Consider the following 18,259-nt stretch of genomic DNA (forward strand, 5'->3'; position numbering starts at 1 on the left):
GAGGTTATTTAATACTTTAAAAATATTTTTAATCAATATTTTTGATAAATTCAATTTTAAGATTTAGTTTTGCTTTATAATTTAATAACAAAAATATCTATCACTATTTTATCTCGATTCTCTATTCTGAACTAGGGTTTTAGTTGAAAGATGTGGGTTTACACAATTTTGACTTGGAAATTGGATAGATTAATTTTTAACAGTGCTGTATGTGGGATCCCTAAAAAGAGATAGGATAGTTTTTTGGATTAACCAAAACTGGCCTTGGAATAAGGAGATGCTACTAGTTTTTCAACTCAGTTGTTTTATTTGGAAATTAAATATTCTCTGGATTTTACTTTTGGTTTTAGGAAATATTACCTTTGGTGATAATTGCCTGTTTTCCTTCCAGGGTGGATGCTGCTGACTTGTCCCTAAATCTAACTGTAGCATTCCTTTTTTGTAAGGGTCAAGGGCTAGATCTTTGTTGCATTTTTGATGAATGCAAGTGTCTTGTCTGGCACCCTCATTGTCTTTATCTGTGTTGTGTTTTGGGGATCTTATAGCATGAATTTTCCCTGGAGTTTGGGGACTTCTCTTGGTTTGAGGTGCTCTGACCCAGTTTATGTGTTTTATAGATGTTGTTTAAATTGTGTGTTCTTTGTGGTACAAGCAGAATTGAGCTCTCAGCTAACTCTGCCTGGTCCAGCTGGCTATCATGTCTTTGTGTTCTGATTGACAAATTTCTCACTTCAATCTCCCTTTTGTTTCAAATTGAATCTTTTTCTTTTCCAAAAATTCACAATTTGGCACCACAGGACAAATTTTCCTGAAAATTGAACTGTTTTCAAAGGTGAAATGGGTTCTGTTTTTCTTTTCCTAACTTTTGTTATGTTCTGGTCTGATTGTCAGTCTCTCTCTCTCTCTCTCTCTCTCTCTCTCTCTCTCTCTCTCTCTCTCTCTCTCTCCCTGTCTCTCTCTCTGTTTCTGTCCCTGTCTCTGTCTCTCTCCTCCCCTTCCTCAAGGCAAGGATTGGCTTGTTGTGGTTTTCCCTGTACATATATGTAGAACCCTTCCCCTTTCTAGCTGGGAGAAGAGAGTTTTCCTACCTGAATGATATTGCTATTTATGTCTGTTGTTTTGGTTATGGCTTCTTGTCTCTCTCTCTCTCTCTCTCTCTCTCTCTCTCTCTCTCTCTCTCTCTCTGAAATGACAGTGATATTTTCTCCTTCTATGACTTTTTTTTCCTCTTTTAGCCATAAAATGGAGGGGGGGGATTAGATTTCTCTGTAAGAATAAGAAAAGATAGTCTTAATTTTCCTATTTAAAACTAGTTCATTCAATTCTTAAACTTTGCTTTGATAAGCTGGCTGTGCAACTCTCCCTCTGTAACCAAATTTTTTATTTCTCTTTCCTTATCTCATTCACATTTTGGAGGTTTTTTCCCCCTTGTTCCTTCATCTCTTTTTTTTTTCAAATATAAAAGTAGATAGCTCAGGCTAGCTGTTATTCTGAAGTGAAAGTTTGTCTAAAATAGAGAAATATTTAGGTTTTATTGATATTTTAAAGTTTACAGATTAAGGATTATTTAATGTAAAATGTGCTGTTGATTCGAAAGGTATATTGTGGATGCAAATTATAGATGAAACAAAAACATTTTCAAAAATCTAAATATTAAATTTTATAAGAAATATATTTATATTCTTTTCCATAAATTGATGCAGTAACTTGAAAATGTTGCTGGGTTGGGAATAAAGGAATATTTGAGTTGTAACAAAGAAAATTTTAGTGTGATAGATAAGTTTAAAACATTTAATTATTGTTTCACTATAAGAATAAGAACTGTTAATAATCATATTGATTAAAAAAGGAAATGTTCATTAGAAAAGAAAATAGTGGGGCAGCTAGGTGGCGCAGTGGACAGAGCACTGGCCCTGGAGTCAGGAGTACCTGAATTCAAATGGACCTCAGCCACTAAATAATTACATAGCTGTGTGGCCTTGGGCAAGCTACTTAACCCCATTGCCTTGCAAAAATAACCTAAAAAAAGAAAAAATAGAAAGAAAAATAGTAGGGGCAGTTAGGTGGCATAGTGGATAGGGCACCAGCCCTGGTGTCAAGAGGACCAGAGTTCAAATCCAGGCTCAGACACTTGATGTGATGTCACTTGATGTCACCTGTGTGATCTTGGGCAAGTCACAACCCCACTGCTTTGCAAAAACCAAAAAAAAATGATTAGAAAGAAGAATAGTCTAAAATATGGTTAAATAGAAAGTAAATTAAAACAAAAAATTGAAACATAAAATGGATCTTGAAAGATTTGGTAAGAGAAGAGGAAAGGTTAAAAGAAAAATGAAATTATGATAGACTGGGGTTTTTCTAAGACAATAAGAGAGGTGCATTCAAAAGGAAAGATGTTCTTAAGCATGAAGAAGCTATTAGTAACTTAAAAGAAATATATGTGTGAATGTATATGTTTATGTATTGGAACTATGCAACATCAAGAGTTAAATTATTGACTCTTTCTGGGACTGAGAAATCCAGATTTGAAATGGTTTAGGATGTGTACATGTTTGAGGTATATTGAATCCTAATATCATGAAACAATGCTGGTTTGGTAAATTCTAAGGAAATAATCAAGGGTTTGGGTTCAGAATAAAGAATGAAAGCTGAAAATCCTATTTTGATGTTAACCGTTCTTTGGATAGAAACTGAAATAGAAAAGGTTTTTTAAATTTTGTTTTGTAGAAAAATAAGAGAGGAATACATGTATCAGGAGTTAAGGACCTATCAGTTCAGATTTGGTTTCATTTAATCCAAAATTAAATTCTGAAGGAAAAAGGAACAGGATTCCCTAAATTAAGAAATATATTAAAGGTATGCAATAACTTTTTAATTAGATAACCATATATGGGCTGATCTGTGCATTACTAGAAATATATTATCTTTACTTGAGGAGCTTTTAAATTTTAAATTGCATAATCATGATAATGATATATTGTGATATTTCTTAATGTTCTAGTATTAACCAATATTGGTTCATTTAAACATTTTACATAGGGTTATTGCTAGTGATCAAGTTAAGATAAAGAGCACTTTATTTAGTAAATTGTCTTTGCTTGTCTTCTTTCTACCTTAAGCAAACAGATCTTTCCATTTGTAGTACTTGCAAGATTTTAGGGGAGTTATTTATGAGAATTAAAATAAATTGTTATCAATTTAAATTTGATGGATTCAGTTTTAAGATTTATTTTTACTTTAAAGAATAAGAAAAATAGCTATAACTTTTCAAGTTCATAATTAATGTATTATCCTTTTAAGTTCAGAAATATTTTTGTTGCTTTTAAAAAAACTAAGAAAAAGACTTGTAAAAGTTTTTTAATGTGATTTATATAAGTTCTATTAAATTTTCAAATCTGTAAGCCAATTCGTTGAAATAATGTGATGATATTGCTTATGACTGTCATAGAAAAGTTCCTATTTTTCAAGGTTACTATTTATTAAATAATTTACTATTGGTTTAATATGAAAAGCATTTAATGTAGCTAAAAATTGGAAGTAGAAAAGTTTTTGCTATTTTCATAATATAAGGAAGAGTTATATTGGTAATTTGAAATTAGCATATAAAATGAAAGTAAGTTCCTGAAGAATCTCATTTTTTTTCTTTAGGTTTTTTGCAAGGCAAACGGGGTTAAGTGGCCATACAACTAGGTAATTATTAAGTGTCTGAGGCCGGATTTGAACTCAGGTACTCCTGACTCCAGGACTGCTGCTCTATCCACTGTGCCACCTAGCTACCCCCTTTTTGTAAGACTGATATAAGTATATTCTGGTAGAAGCAAATAAACTTATGAAACAAAAATATTCTACTACCCTGGTGAAATAAGGTAATGTTATCTCTAGTTATCTCCCATCAAATGGTAGAAATAGGCTCCCCCTGATTAGATAGGGACTATTTAAAAGTTCTTCTTTTCCTGCCCTCAGAAGAATAAAGTTTTAATACCCTCTTTTTCTTTTGGTCTTCAGGTAGTGCTATGTGCCTCATTTGACTCAAAAGGGGGAATGATATAATATTTAGCCTGACTTTTGGTATAACTTTGTAAAAATAATATTCTATTTTAAAATATGGTAGTAGTAGTTCTATGATATTCAAATATTATTATAGATAATGTTTTAACCTGTTTAAATATAAGTTGGGGGTTACTATACTTAAAATTTTTAATTACTCATTTTTTTCTCTTCATTTCTACAAGGATATCTAAATACTACCATTGGGTATGTTGGTTGTTACATCTGAAATTCAAAATATCTGTATGCAAACTTGTTTAAGAATCAGGTGAAGATCATGTTTTAAAAGGATTCCAGAAACAATGGTCATTTTTATTTAAATATGAATAATCAGTGAACATGTTGATAGGGAAAATTATTTTTATAAAATCTGCTTTTATATGTAGTTTGAGATTATTGTATTTATACATTCCAAATCTTTTGTTATAAAATCACCTGTGCTACAGGGGATAACATTTTATGATTTTTCTGTATGTTTTTCTTACTGTGACCACCGTAAAATTTTGATCATTATGTGTCATTTTTGAGCCTTTAAACTAAAAAGTTTAGAGCTAAAACTCTGACTATAGGAAATTGCTATTGAAGACTTCTTGGGACTAAAATTGACCCTCTATCTTGAGTCTGATATCCAGATATCAAAGAAATGCTGGTGGGCCATAGTCTATAGATGCCAATAACTCAGTGCAGGGTGAACACAACAGGATTGACAGGCTCCTTGGGAAAGGATTTAAAAAGCTTGCTGTTTGACACAATCTAAGGTTGGACTCTTTTTGATTCAGTGGCCCAAATGACACATTTGGAAAAAGTTTCACCTAGTAGATTTAAAGTCTGGTTTAAGGTATTTGGATACCCATGTGACCTCTGCCTGGAAATGGAATCCAAATAAATAAAGGAATTTTCCTTTTCTGATATCATGCTATAATCAAGTCCAGTGATTAATATTAAAATTGGGTATAGAAATTTAAGTCATTTGGCCTATGTTTATCTAAATTATTATATCCAGTAAGGGTAATATATAGTTTTGAATTCCAGTATCAGTCACATGTTGCTACAGTCTGTTTTAAAATATGTTAAAGAGGAAATACATAGTCAAAAATTTTTGATTCATTTTAAATATGAACAAAAAGTTAAGACTTTTTATTTGTAATATTACTTGGACACTATTCTAAAGTGCTTATCAAATGGATATGCTGCAAACTCAAAATTAATTCAGTTGATTTTTAAAGAATTCACTTCTGCAGTGGAATTCTCATTTTTATGGAAGTGTATTTTGTTAAGTGGAAGTAGAATCCTCCACATGAGGGTATTAATGATTTAAAAGGAATAAGATAATGTCAAAAACAAAACTGGATTGATTTCTATGGGTAACTGCATTTTTGTCAACATTTTGTTAAGTCAAAAATGTAAATTGTCAAGATCTACGAAGTTACAGATTTTTATTCCCTAGTACTAGAAAGGAAGATCTCTACAAATACGCTGAATGTATTCAGAGGAGCCTGGTCATGGACATACACTGGAGATCCAAAAAGACATCACATGTCTCCAGAAGAAAGAAGAAATGAAAAAGTTTCAGATGACTCCAGAAGAAAGAAAAATGGATCAGAATTTTATGTTATTGTTTATTTTTTCATTTTTACATTTATTTGTATGGATTATTTAATAAAAAGAGAACTGCCCCTTTTGTCTTTTGATCTCTGAAACCTTTCCTTTAATGAATTGAGGATCCTTATTTCCCATCCCCCCCTTTAAGATTGGTCTTATGCTTGTTGCTTGCCCATTTTTCTAGTGACCTAGTTCTTTTAGAGATGATATCTCTACCTCCAATATGCTCCTCACTTTTTCTACCTATCTTTATTTGTTCCATAGCTGACATAAATAGCATCATCTGTGAGCAAAATATGGGATTGTGAAAAAATAATTTCTCATAAATATAATGTGATAGAAGATTGATTTCTATTAGAGAATACTGAGCTTCATATGTGCCACATGGCTCCCTGGTTAAAAATTAATATCACACCCCCCCCAACTTAGTCACAAACCAGGGAGGACAATATTCAAGATGCAAGGAAACTACCCTCTCAAGAAGTGACAGTCAAAGTTCAGATAATAATTTGTTCAGGGATGATAATTGTTGCAGATAATTTTGTGTAAAAATATTCTGAAAATCCCTTTGGGTAGTCCACTAGGGAAGATTAATTATTTTCTCTAATCTTTTATTCTGTATTAAAAGTCTTATTCCTTTCCTAGTACTCTGTGGTCATTACCTCAGATTGGCCTCAACCTATAGGTTAAGAGTAAGATCTAAGAGAATAAAACTTGAAAGTGTCTAACATAATTCATGTCATTTTTATTTTAACCCTATACTGTTTTTTTTAAATATCATTCATTTATTTATTTAAGGCAATGGGGTTAAGTGACTTACCCAAGGTCACAAGCTAGGCAATTATTAAGTGTCTGAGGCTGGATTTGAACTCAGGTCCACCTGACTCCAGGGCCGATGTTCTATCCACTGTGCCACTTAGCTGCCCTTTTAAACCTTCATTCTTAATCTTACAGATTTTAGGATTCATACTAGTAACCTTTCACTAAGTGTTGATAACATCTCTGAGATCTGGCTAGCCACAGGTCCATTCATATCGTATTGAGTATGAGTTGTTATATCAGCCAGGGGATAAATTGACTGGTTTAGTGCATTTGAGTACAAAGAGATCCCCTTTGTCCAATCAATTACAAAATTATTCGAATTTATTAATCACTTCCAACATGCCGGCACCAATAAAGCATTTTAGAGAGTCTTTGGTATAGATTTGGACGATCTAAGAAAGAGCAATGCAGCAAATGTGGGAGGAGATCTAGTACACATCAACAACTTACACTTTCTTCTACAATGAATTAAAAATGATTATAAGTTAGAAGGAAACAAATTAGCAGTCAACTATGACAGGGAATTCTTATAGCCTTGTTAGTGGAAAAAAAATTCTAAGTCAAAAGCAGGAAACAGTGATTAAAAACAGTATTTGGTTGCCTGAAATGGAAAAGTTTTCTCACATAAAAAAATCAATACAACTAGTAAGATATGTGAAACAATCCTTTGCAGGAGGAATCTTTATCTCTGATAAAGACATTATATCCTAGAAATAAAGGACTAACATAAATATTAAGAACTAAGAGGTTTCCTGGATGAAAACTTATCTATTATCCATTGATGAAATTCATGAACATTTTTGTTTTTTAAAAAAATTACTTTTAGCATTCATTTTTATATATTTGATTCTGTTTACTATATGTTTTAGAAATTAGTCCTTTATCAGAATCAATTGCTATGAAATTTCTTTCCTATCTTCCTGCACTGGCTGCATTGGTTTTATTTGTGCTAAACCTTTTTAATTTTATACAGTTGAAAGTATCCATTTTGCATTTTATTTCATTCTCTAGCTCTTCTTTGGTCATAAATTTCAAATTTCATAGATCTGACAGATTATACTATTCCTTTTTCTGCTATTGTCTTATGATCTCAGCCTTTATATCTAAATCCTTTCCTCATTTTGACCTTATCTTGGTGTAGGGTTTGAGATATTGATCCAGGCCAAGTTTTTGCCATACTGTTTTTCAGTTTCCCCATCAGATTTTGTTAAATAATGAGTTCTTATCCCAGAAGCTAGAATATTTGTTTTAATCCAACAGTACATTTTCATAATAATTTGCTACTTTTTCTTTTGTACCTAATTTATTCCACTGTTTCACTTCTTTCTTAACTGCTACTTTGTAATGAAGCTTTAGATTAGGTACAGCTAGATCACCTTCCTTTGCAATTTTTTCATTAATTTCTTAATATTCTTGACCTTTGGTTCATCCAGATGGATTTTGCTACTATTTTTCTAGCCCGGAAAAATAATTTCTTGGTGATTGTATTGGTATGGCACTGTATGAGTAATTAAATTTAGGTAGAAATGCCATTTTTATTATTTTAGCTCAGTCTTACCCTGAGTAATTGACATTTTTCTTATTGTTTAGGTCTGACTTTATTTGTGTGAGAAAGTGTTTTGTAATTTATGTTCATATACTTTCTGGCTTTGCTTTGGGGGGTAGAATCCCAAGTATTTTATGTTATCTACAATTCCTTTAAAATAAATTTTTCTATCTATTTCTTGCTTTTGGGCTTTGTGGATAATATATAGAAATACTGATGATTTATGTGAGTTTATTTTATATGCTACTACTTTGCTAAAGTTGCTAATTGTTTCAAGTAGTTTTTTTAGGGTCCTCTAGGGATAACATCGTATCATTTACAGAGCAAGTTTTATTTCCTCATTGCCCATTATAATTCTTTCAATTTCTTTTCTTATTGCTAAAGCTAAAATTTCTAATATAATAGTAAATAGTTGTGGTGATAATGATGGTGATGATAATGGGAATGACTCCATTTATTCCTATACTCTCTGTGTTTTTAATAGGAATGGGTGCCATATTTTGTCAAAGATTTTTCCCACATCTATTGATATAATCATATGATTTCTGTTAATTTTATCATTGATATAGTCAATTATGCTGATTGTTTTCCTAATATTGAACCAACCTGGTATATCTGGTATAAATGCTACCTGATCATAGTGAACTGTCCTAGTGATAACTTGCTTTAATCTATGTGCTAATATTTTATTTAACATTTTTTCCATCTTGTCAGTTTTTACTGTTCCTGGTTTTAGGTATCAGTACCATGTTGGTATTTTTTTTAGATTTTTTTGTTGCAAGGCAATGGGGCTGAGTGGCTTGCCCAAGGCCACACAGCTAGGTAATTATTAAGTGTCTGAGGCCAGATTTGAACTCAGGTACTCCTAATTCCAGGGCTAGTGCTCTATACATTGCGCCACCTAGTCACCTGGAAGATGGTCATCTCCCTGAGAGTCAGTGTGGCTTCAGAAAGGGTCAAGGAACAGTGCATATAGTGTTTGTTGCCTGATAACTCCAGGATAAACAGCAATGTTTGTAGATCTGACCAAGGCCTTTAATACCATCAGCCATGAGAATTTAAGGAAAGTTAGGTAAAATTTGATTGCTCAGAAAAATTCATCAGTATCATACATCAATCTCATGATGGCATACTTGCCCGTATTCTAGATAGTGAATGATATTCTTATGATTTCCCAAAGATCAATGGAGTGAAACAAGGCTATGCCCTTGCTCCCATAATTTTTAGCCATGTTACCAAATGTCTTCACTGGGATTGAACATGGCCTCAAATCAGATACCACATTGATGGTAAATTCTTCAACTAGAAAAGGCTACAAGCCAAGACCAAACTGGAGGAAGTCTTGGTACATGATCTCTGTAGGTATTTGTGCGTTAGGGTAACATGATCCAGGACTCAGATGTTTTATTACTAAGCTGCACTAGGCAAAGAGCTTCCCAATGTCTTCCTAATTTTCCTGCCTATGCTGGAGTACATTATAGTTTTACCCATATGAGACAGATCTTTTCTGAAGTTCCTCCAAGATATTTTGAGCTGAAAAGTTATTTTACTTTGTCCTTTTGTGGGTTCTGTCACTTTAGAGACTATTCAGAGGCTTATTTCAAGTTGTTTCAGAAAGAGTTTGGGAAAAGCTCTTGGCATTTACTAAGTTCCTGCCATCACTTTTGGCTCTACTCAGAAGTCTCCTTATTTATTTATTTTTTGTTTATTTTTTATTTATTTATTCATTCATTCAATCATTCATTTATTACTCATATACTTACTTATTAACTTATCTATTCATTTGTTTGTTTATTTGTTCATTCTTTCATTTATTTATTTATTTTGAGATGGATTCTCTCTGCTTTGCCTAAGCTGTTAATGAAGTAGCTATTAGCAAGCTGATTTCCCTTGTAGATCATCCCAGAAACTTTGACATGACCCATTTGTCAGTTCATTCTTCTTAGAAGGCTCAATGTCCCATGCCCCAAGTTTCTCTAATGAAAGTCTCATTTTAAAGGCATATAAGGAATTGATTAAAATTTATAAGAGTTAAGAGTCACTCTCCAATTGACAAATGTCAAAGGATATGAACAAAGTTCTTAAGTGATGAAATCCAAGCTGCCAATTACTAAATCAAGAAAAGTTCCAAATCAGTACAAATTTAAAAAAAAGTATGAGGTCTTGCCTCACAAATATCAGATTGGCAAAGTTGACAAAATAAAAAAATGACAAATGTTGGAGAGGCTACAAGAAAAAATAGCCATTTTAACACATTTTTTGTGAAGTTGGGAATAGATCCAGTCAATCTACAAAGTAATTTGGAATTATGTCCCAAAAAAGTTACTAAACTACATTTTTTTGGGCCATCAGTACCACTACTAGGCCTATAACCCAAAGAAATCAAAGAAAGAGGAAAAGGACTCATATGTACAAAAATATTTTAGCAAATCTTTTTGCTATGACAAAATACTGGAAACTTAAGAGAGTTCCCATCAGTTGGAGATCATTGAAGAATTTAAGGTCTATGAGTATAACACAATACCATTCTGGTATAGGAAAATGATTTTTTAGAGAAACTTTTATCAACTGTTGCAGAGAGAAATAAGGGAAATCAAGAAGTAAATTTATAAGAATGAGATGATAAAAATTAAAAAAATTTTAAAAGACTTAAAACTCTGATTAGCATAATAATTACTCATGAAGCAAGAGAATAAATAATGAAGAATCATATCCATTTCTTGATATAGAGGTAATGGACAAAATATGCATAATGAGGCATTCATTTTGGACATGGGTAATATGAGAATGTGTTTGCTTGATGACTCATTTATTTTTTTCTGTCAGTGGAAAAGTGAGGAAACAAATTCTTTTTATTAAAAAGTTAAAAATTATATTTATGAGTCAAATAATTCAGTTACTCAAATGTGAAAAATGCACTGTCACTGTATTTTCATAAATATATGGATTTGGAGAGGTGGAAACTGCTGACTCAGGTGTTTTGGTGTTTATTTTGATTAAGACTCAAAATTATGAATAGAGAGGAATGAGGTTTCTATTATAGACCATGGGAAAAACCACAAAGATAGTGGTCTTATGACTGTGATAGCCTGCCTTAGGACTCAGAAATATATGCTGTGCCTAGAGAGGCAGCAAGTTGTCATAGAGAGCCAGTCTCAGAGATGGGAAGACCTGGATTGAAGCCTTGTTCAACAAATACTAGCTAAATAATGTGGGTTGGTCATTTAGGTCTCTCTGTGCTCCCATATAACAAGCTCCTCTAACATGGCTGCTGATCTCTGGATACCAACTCCTAATTGAGAACCATAAAGGCCAACCCACAGTGAATTGAGAAATAATAGAAGGCCTTGCTACAATGACCTGACTATGAGCCAGCTACAGAAAGTAGCCTTTCTGTCTTCTAGGGCAATAGTCAAGATCTCTAAAAATGTATCAAGAAAGGCTTACATTCTATTATGAAAACAGGAGTATAGACATATCAAGACATGGTCATGAAAAATAAATTCCCCTCCCTCTGCTAATTCTCCCTGTCCTGGGACTTCCTGGTCCCTACTACCAGAAACTGGCTCAAGTTCATGGTTTCCATTTTAGGCAGGATTGAAGAACACCAATTAATCAATATTTTATAATATCATGCACCTATTTTATGTTGGTCACTGTGCTAAGTTATGATTATAAGAAAAAGAGGCAGAAGGCAATCCTTCCCTCAAGGAGCTCACAATACAATGCAGAAAGACAGGGAGACAGACAACAAACAAACAAACAAATATAGACAAACTATAAATAGAACATGATTAACAGAAGAGACGCTAGAATTTAGAGGGCTAAGGAAAGGCTTCCTGTAGAAGATGGGACTTAATGGATGCCAGAAAAGTCAACAAGAGGAGTTAAGGAAGGAGAACATTCCAGACACAGGGGGTGGGCAGCCAGAGAAAAGCCTGGAGCTGGAGATGGAGCATGGATATATGTTCATATAACAAAAGGTTGACACCAGAGAAATTATCATAGCCTCTGAACTTGACCTTTAAAGGAGGCAGAGAAGGAAAGACAAGGAATGGGGGAATTTGACAGTTTCTGGGTTCTAGAAGATCCATAAAGCTGGTCTAGAAAGCTCCATGCACTGAATCTGAGTCAGACACTAACCAAAAATTGCCACAGAAGCAGAGACCTCACTCTTAACTCTAATGGGGAAATTCAGAAACCATGTATATTGAGGATTGATGAGATGGCACAAATTCATAGAGTAAGGACTTCAACTCACCTAGTACTAGAGAAGAGGAAAAGAAGACTGTAAGCATCTAGCAAGTCTGCTCTCAGGGCCAAGAGCTTGTGTTAAATGTCTTAAAATGAGACTTTTATTAGAGAAACTTGGAGCATAGGACTGGGTTCCCTAAGAAGTATGAACTGGCAAATGGGTCATGTCAAAGTTTATGGATGCTCTATAAGGGGAATCAGCTTGTGAATGGTCACTTCACTTACAGCCTATGCAAAATAGAGACTCATTCACAAAAAAAAAGAAGAAAAGAAATAGGCTTTCTTGGTGGAAATAAGATGATTGTAAGAAGCTAAGAAGCTGCCAGAGGTTTTCTCAATCTACCTCTCAAACAACTTTAAATGAAATCTCAGAATAGACTCTAAAGTAGCAGAACCCATAAGAGCACAGCTATCTTCAGCTCAAGATATCTTGGAGGAGCTTTAGAAAAGTCTGTCTCACATGGATAAAAGCATAATTCACTCCATATTAGGCAAGGAAATTGAGAAGCCAGTGGGAGGCTCTTTGCCATAGTGCAGTTTAGCAATCTAAACACTTAGGTCCTGGGTCAAATAACCCTAATGCCAGGAGGAAGACATGAGCCCCTGAGACCCCAGTGCAGGAAGCCAGAAACCAGATCCCCAGCCCCCAGAACAAAATTCACAGACTCCCAGCACAAAAACTGTACCATGTCAAAGAAGCAGAGTTCAACCATAAAAATAAACAAAAAAGAGCAGTAACCATAGAAAGCTGCTTGTACTGACAGAGATCAAAATGCCATCTCAAATGAAAAGGGGAGTATGGATTGGTCACAAACCTAAAACATCCTCTTTCAAGAGGTTTAAAAAAATTAATAACCAAAGAGCAGAGGAAGAAGTAAAATTGAGAAACGAAATGGGACTCATATAGGGTAATTACAAAAAATTGACAAAGGATACAGAAAATTGACTAAACAAAATGATATCTATAAATGCAGAATGGTCAAAAGGAAAAAGAAAATAACTCCTTCAAAACTAAGGCTGGCGAGCTGTGTGGCCTTGGGGCAAGCCACGTAACCCCATTGCCTAGCAAAAATAAAAAAACAAGGCTGACCAACTGGAAAAGTCAACACAAAACCCTTCCTACTCATGCTGTATAGCTTCTGGTTGTTTTCCTTGCCTCATGTCTCTCCTCATCCCAGCCCATCCTACATTCAGGTGTCAAAGGGGGCTTTCTGAGTGTCAATTTGGCCATGTCAGATCTCTATGCTTTAATCTCCAGAGCTTAACTGTCATCTCTAGGATCACATACAGGATTCTTTCTTTGGTGTTCAAAGTCAGTCACAAGGATATACATAAACACATTTACAATTCGCCAATAGATTGTTATCCTAGAATCAAAACAGTTTCAGTTTCCATCTATCTCAAATTTTATAAGATACAAAATAGAATCTGTTCTTACATAAACTCAAAAATCATTTTCCTAAAGAGAAATAGGGAACTGGGTGGTGGTGTTCTGATCAGCAAGCAGGAATGTAGAGGAGCTTGGACTTGATCCAGTTGTAGAGGGACTATTTAGAGCTGGAAGAAATTTTTGGCATTTTTTTCTGTTTTTTTTTAAGTAAAGAGAAATTTGTAATCCTTTTTAAAAACATTTTTTTCTTTTCAATTAACAATTGAGGATAATAACAGTACCTGTTCCCCAATATTATTGTAAGAACCAAATGAAAAACTGTTCATCAAAGGCTTTACAAACCTTAAGGTGCTCTATAAATGCTATTATCATTAAAATTAGTATTTTCTCTCTCAGTTGCCACCATTTGGAAAAAAAAATTCCCAGACTGGATAGAGAGAAAAATATATTTCTAATTATGCACCTTGAGTTCATCACCTCTCTTTCAGAGGGTGAGTTGTGTGTTTCAAAATTAGTCCTTGGAATAGTTTTTAATTATTGCAGTTTATTATCTGTAAAATGGACTAAATTTGCTGCTTTTTTGTCTACATTCAACTTCTCTTTTTGGTCTTTACTATTATTGCTGTTTCAAAGGAGAGTAGAGATACTTGCTTGATCCTTAATTTTCCCAGAAAGGCCACTAACTATAATATCTTCCTGCTAGGATTTCATTACATGGTAATTACTCTATTAAAGATTTCATTTGTTGTTAATATTTTTGGTGGTCTTTGCCTAAAACCTTTCAGAATCCAAAATTATATGATTTGCTGTTTATATTATCAACATGATTTATTATACTAGTTATCTTCATAATGAAAATCTTCATTCTTGGTATAAATACAGTGTGGTTACAGTTCGTAGTTTTTCTTATCTCTTGTTGCAATCTACATAATAATAATAATAATAATAATAATAATAATACATTTAAAATGTTTGTGTCAAGAGGATAGAGTCAAGATGGCAGAGAGAAGCCAGAAACTTCCTTAAGTATTTCCAGGTTTCCCTCAGAAACAACATTAATCACATAATTACCTCATGTCTCTCTTCATGCCAGTCCATCCTACATATGGTGTCAAAGGGGGCTTTCTAAGTGTCAATCTGACCATGTCAGATCTCTATGCTTTAATCTCCAGAGCTTCACTGTCACCTCTAGGATGACATATAGTATCCTTTCTTTGGTGTTCCAGGTCAGTCACAGAGACATACATATTTACACATTCACAAACAATTTGGTAATGGGCTGATGTCCTAGAATCAAACCAGTTTTGGTTTCCATCTACCTCAAATTTTATAAGATAGAAAATAGAAACTGTTAATCAATTCTGAATTCTGAGAGCAACAGAACCCATAAAAGAACAGAGTATAACATTTTCAAAATTATATAAATATTTTATTTGTTTTCCAATTATATACAGCAGTAGATTCAAACACTCATTTTCTTTTGCAAGGCTTTGAATTTTGAATATAACATTGTCAAGCAAGGTTGAAGAGAACTGAACACATGGATGAGCCATGGAGGAGACCAGTCAGAGTTTCTCAGCAACAGAAGGTATCTGCACTGGAGAACCCTGCCCTGGAGTCCTGAGTTGGCAGGTCAATGACATAGGAGGTCAGCTTGGAGAGCTCCAACACAAGTAACCTAAACCCCCTGTTTAGTGGACAGCTCAGCCCAGTCGACAAGCCCCAAGAGTTCCCAACCCAGAAGACCCTAGCAGACCCATCCCCTAATACAAGAAACTCACATTTCCCACAACCCTTCGAACAACAATCATTATCCTTTCTGGTCATATTGGCCAATTTGAGAGGTGTGAGGTGGTACCTCAGAGAAGTTTTAATTTGCATTTCTCTAATAATTAATGATTTAGAGGATTTTTTCATATGGCTATGAATTGCTTTGATCTCCTTATCTGTAAATTGCCGTTGCATATCCTTTGACCACTTGTCAATTGGGGAAATGGCTTTTTGTTTTAAAAATATGACTCAGTTCTCTGTATATTTTAGAAATGAGTCATTTGTCAGAATCATTAGTTGTGAAGATTGTTTCCCAATTTACTACATTTCTTTTGATCTTGGGTACAGTCTGTGCAAAAGCTTTTTAATTTAATGGAATCCAAATCATCTAATTGGTTTTTGGTGATGTTCTCCAACCCTTCCTTAGTCATAAACTGCTTCCCTTTCCATAGATCTGACAGGTAAACTAGTCCTTGATCTAATTTGCTTATAGTATTGTTTTTTATGTCTAAGTCCTGTAACCATTTGGATCTTATCTTGGTAAAGGGTGTTAGGTGTTGGTCTAATCTCAGTTTCTTCCATACTAACTTCCAATTATCCCAGCAGTTTTTATCAAAGAGGGAGTTTTTGTCCCAATGGCTGGATTCCTTGGGTTTATCAAACAGCAGATTACTATAATCATCTCCTGCTTTTACACCTAGTCTATTCCACTGGTCTACCATTCTATTTCTTAGCCAATACCAAACAGTTTTGATGACTGATGCCTTATAATACAATTTTAGATCAGGTAGGGCTAAGCCACCTTCTTTTGCACTTTTTTCATTAAGCTCCTGGCAATTTTTGACTATTTATTTCTCCATATGAATTTACTTACATTTTTTCTAACTCATTAAAGTAATTTTTTGGAATTTTGATTGGTAGGGCACTAAACAGATAGTTTAGTTTTGGTAGAATTGTGATTTTATTACATCAGCACTACCTATCCATGAACAATTGATATTTGCCCAGTTATTTAAATCTGATTTAATTTGTGTGAGAAGTGTTTTATAATTGTTTTCAAAAAGATCCTGAGTCTGTCTTGGCAAATAGACTCCCAAATACTTTATATTGTCTGCGGTTACTTTGAATGGGATTTCTCTTTCTAGCTCTTCCTGCTGTTTCTTGCTAGACATATATAGAAAAGTTGAGGATTTATGGAGGTTTATTTTATAACCTGCAACTTTGCTAAAATTGCTAATTGTTTCCAGTAGTTTTTTAGATGATTTCTTGGGATTCTCTAGGTAGACAATCATGTCATCTGCAAAGAGTGAGAGTTTTGTCTCTTCCTTCCCAATTCTAATTCCTTTAATTTCTTTTTCTTCTCTAATTGCTGATGCTAACATTTCTAATACAATATTGAATAGTAGTGGTGATAATGGGCACCCTTGTTTCACCCCTGATCTTATTGTGAATGCCTCTAGCCTCTCCCCATTGAATATAATGCTTGTTGATGGTTTCAGATAGATACTGCTAATTATTTTAAGGAACAGTCCATTTATTCCTACACTCTCTAGTGTTTTTAATAGGAATGGATGCTGTATTTTGTCAAAAGCTTTTTCAGCATCTATTGATATGATCATATAATTTCTGATTGGTTTGTTGTTGATATAATTGAGTATACAAACAGTTTTCCTAATATTGAACCATCCCTGCATTCCTGGAATAAATCCTACTTGATCATAATGTATTATCCTACTGATGACTTGTAATCATTTTGCTAAGATTTTATTTAAGATTTTTGCATCTATATCCATCAGGGAAATAGGTCTATAATTTTCTTTCTATGTTTTAACTCTTCCTGGTTTAGGTAACAGCACCATATTGGTTTCATAGAAAGAGTTAGGCAGATTTCCGCCTTTCCCTATTTTTCCAAAGAGTTTAGATAGAATTGGAACCAATTGTTCCTTAAATGTTAGGTAGAATTCACTTGTGAATTCATCAGACCCTGGAAATTTTTTTTAGGGAGTTCAATGATGGCTTGTTGAATTTCTTTTTCTGAGACAGGGTTGTTTAGATATTTAATCACCTATTCATTTAACCTGGGCAACTTACATTTTTGTAAATATTCATCCATTTTAATTAGATTATCAAATTTATTGGCACAAAGTTGTGCAAATTAATTCCAGATTATTACTTGCCTTTCCTCCTCATTGTTGGTACTAGAAATTTGGTTTTCTTCATTCTTTTTTATAATCAAATTGGACAGAGGGTTATCAATTTTTTTCATAAAACCACCGTTCGGTTTTATTTAATTCAATAGTTTTGCTTACAATTTTATTAATTTCCTCCTTTAATTTTAGAATTCCTAATTTGGTATTTAATTGGGTGTTTTAATTTGTCCTTTCTCTAAATTTTTTTGGTTGCATATGTAGCTCACTGATTTCCTCTTTTTCTAATTTATTCATGTAAACATTTAAAGATGTAATATATCCCCTGAGAGTCTCTTTGAGTGAATTCCATGGGTTTTGGTATGTTGTTTTTATTATTGTCATTATCCAGGAGAAAAATAATTAATTCTTTCTATAATTTCTTGTTTGATCCACTCATTCTTCAAACAGAGGTTATTCAGATTCCAATTACTTTTGGTTCTATATTTCCCTCAGCCAATATTGCATGTGACTTTCTATTGCCTTATGAACTGAGAAAGATGCATTCACTATTTCCGCCTTTCTGCAGTTGAGCATTAGGTTTTTATGCCATAGCACATGGTCAATTTTTGTGTAAGTGCCATGAATTGCAGAAAAAAATGTATATTTCTTTCTATCCCCATTCATTTTCCTCCATAAGTC

Source organism: Macrotis lagotis, chromosome 2, assembly GCF_037893015.1.
Source record: "Macrotis lagotis isolate mMagLag1 chromosome 2, bilby.v1.9.chrom.fasta, whole genome shotgun sequence".
Lineage (NCBI taxonomy): Eukaryota > Metazoa > Chordata > Mammalia > Peramelemorphia > Peramelidae > Macrotis > Macrotis lagotis.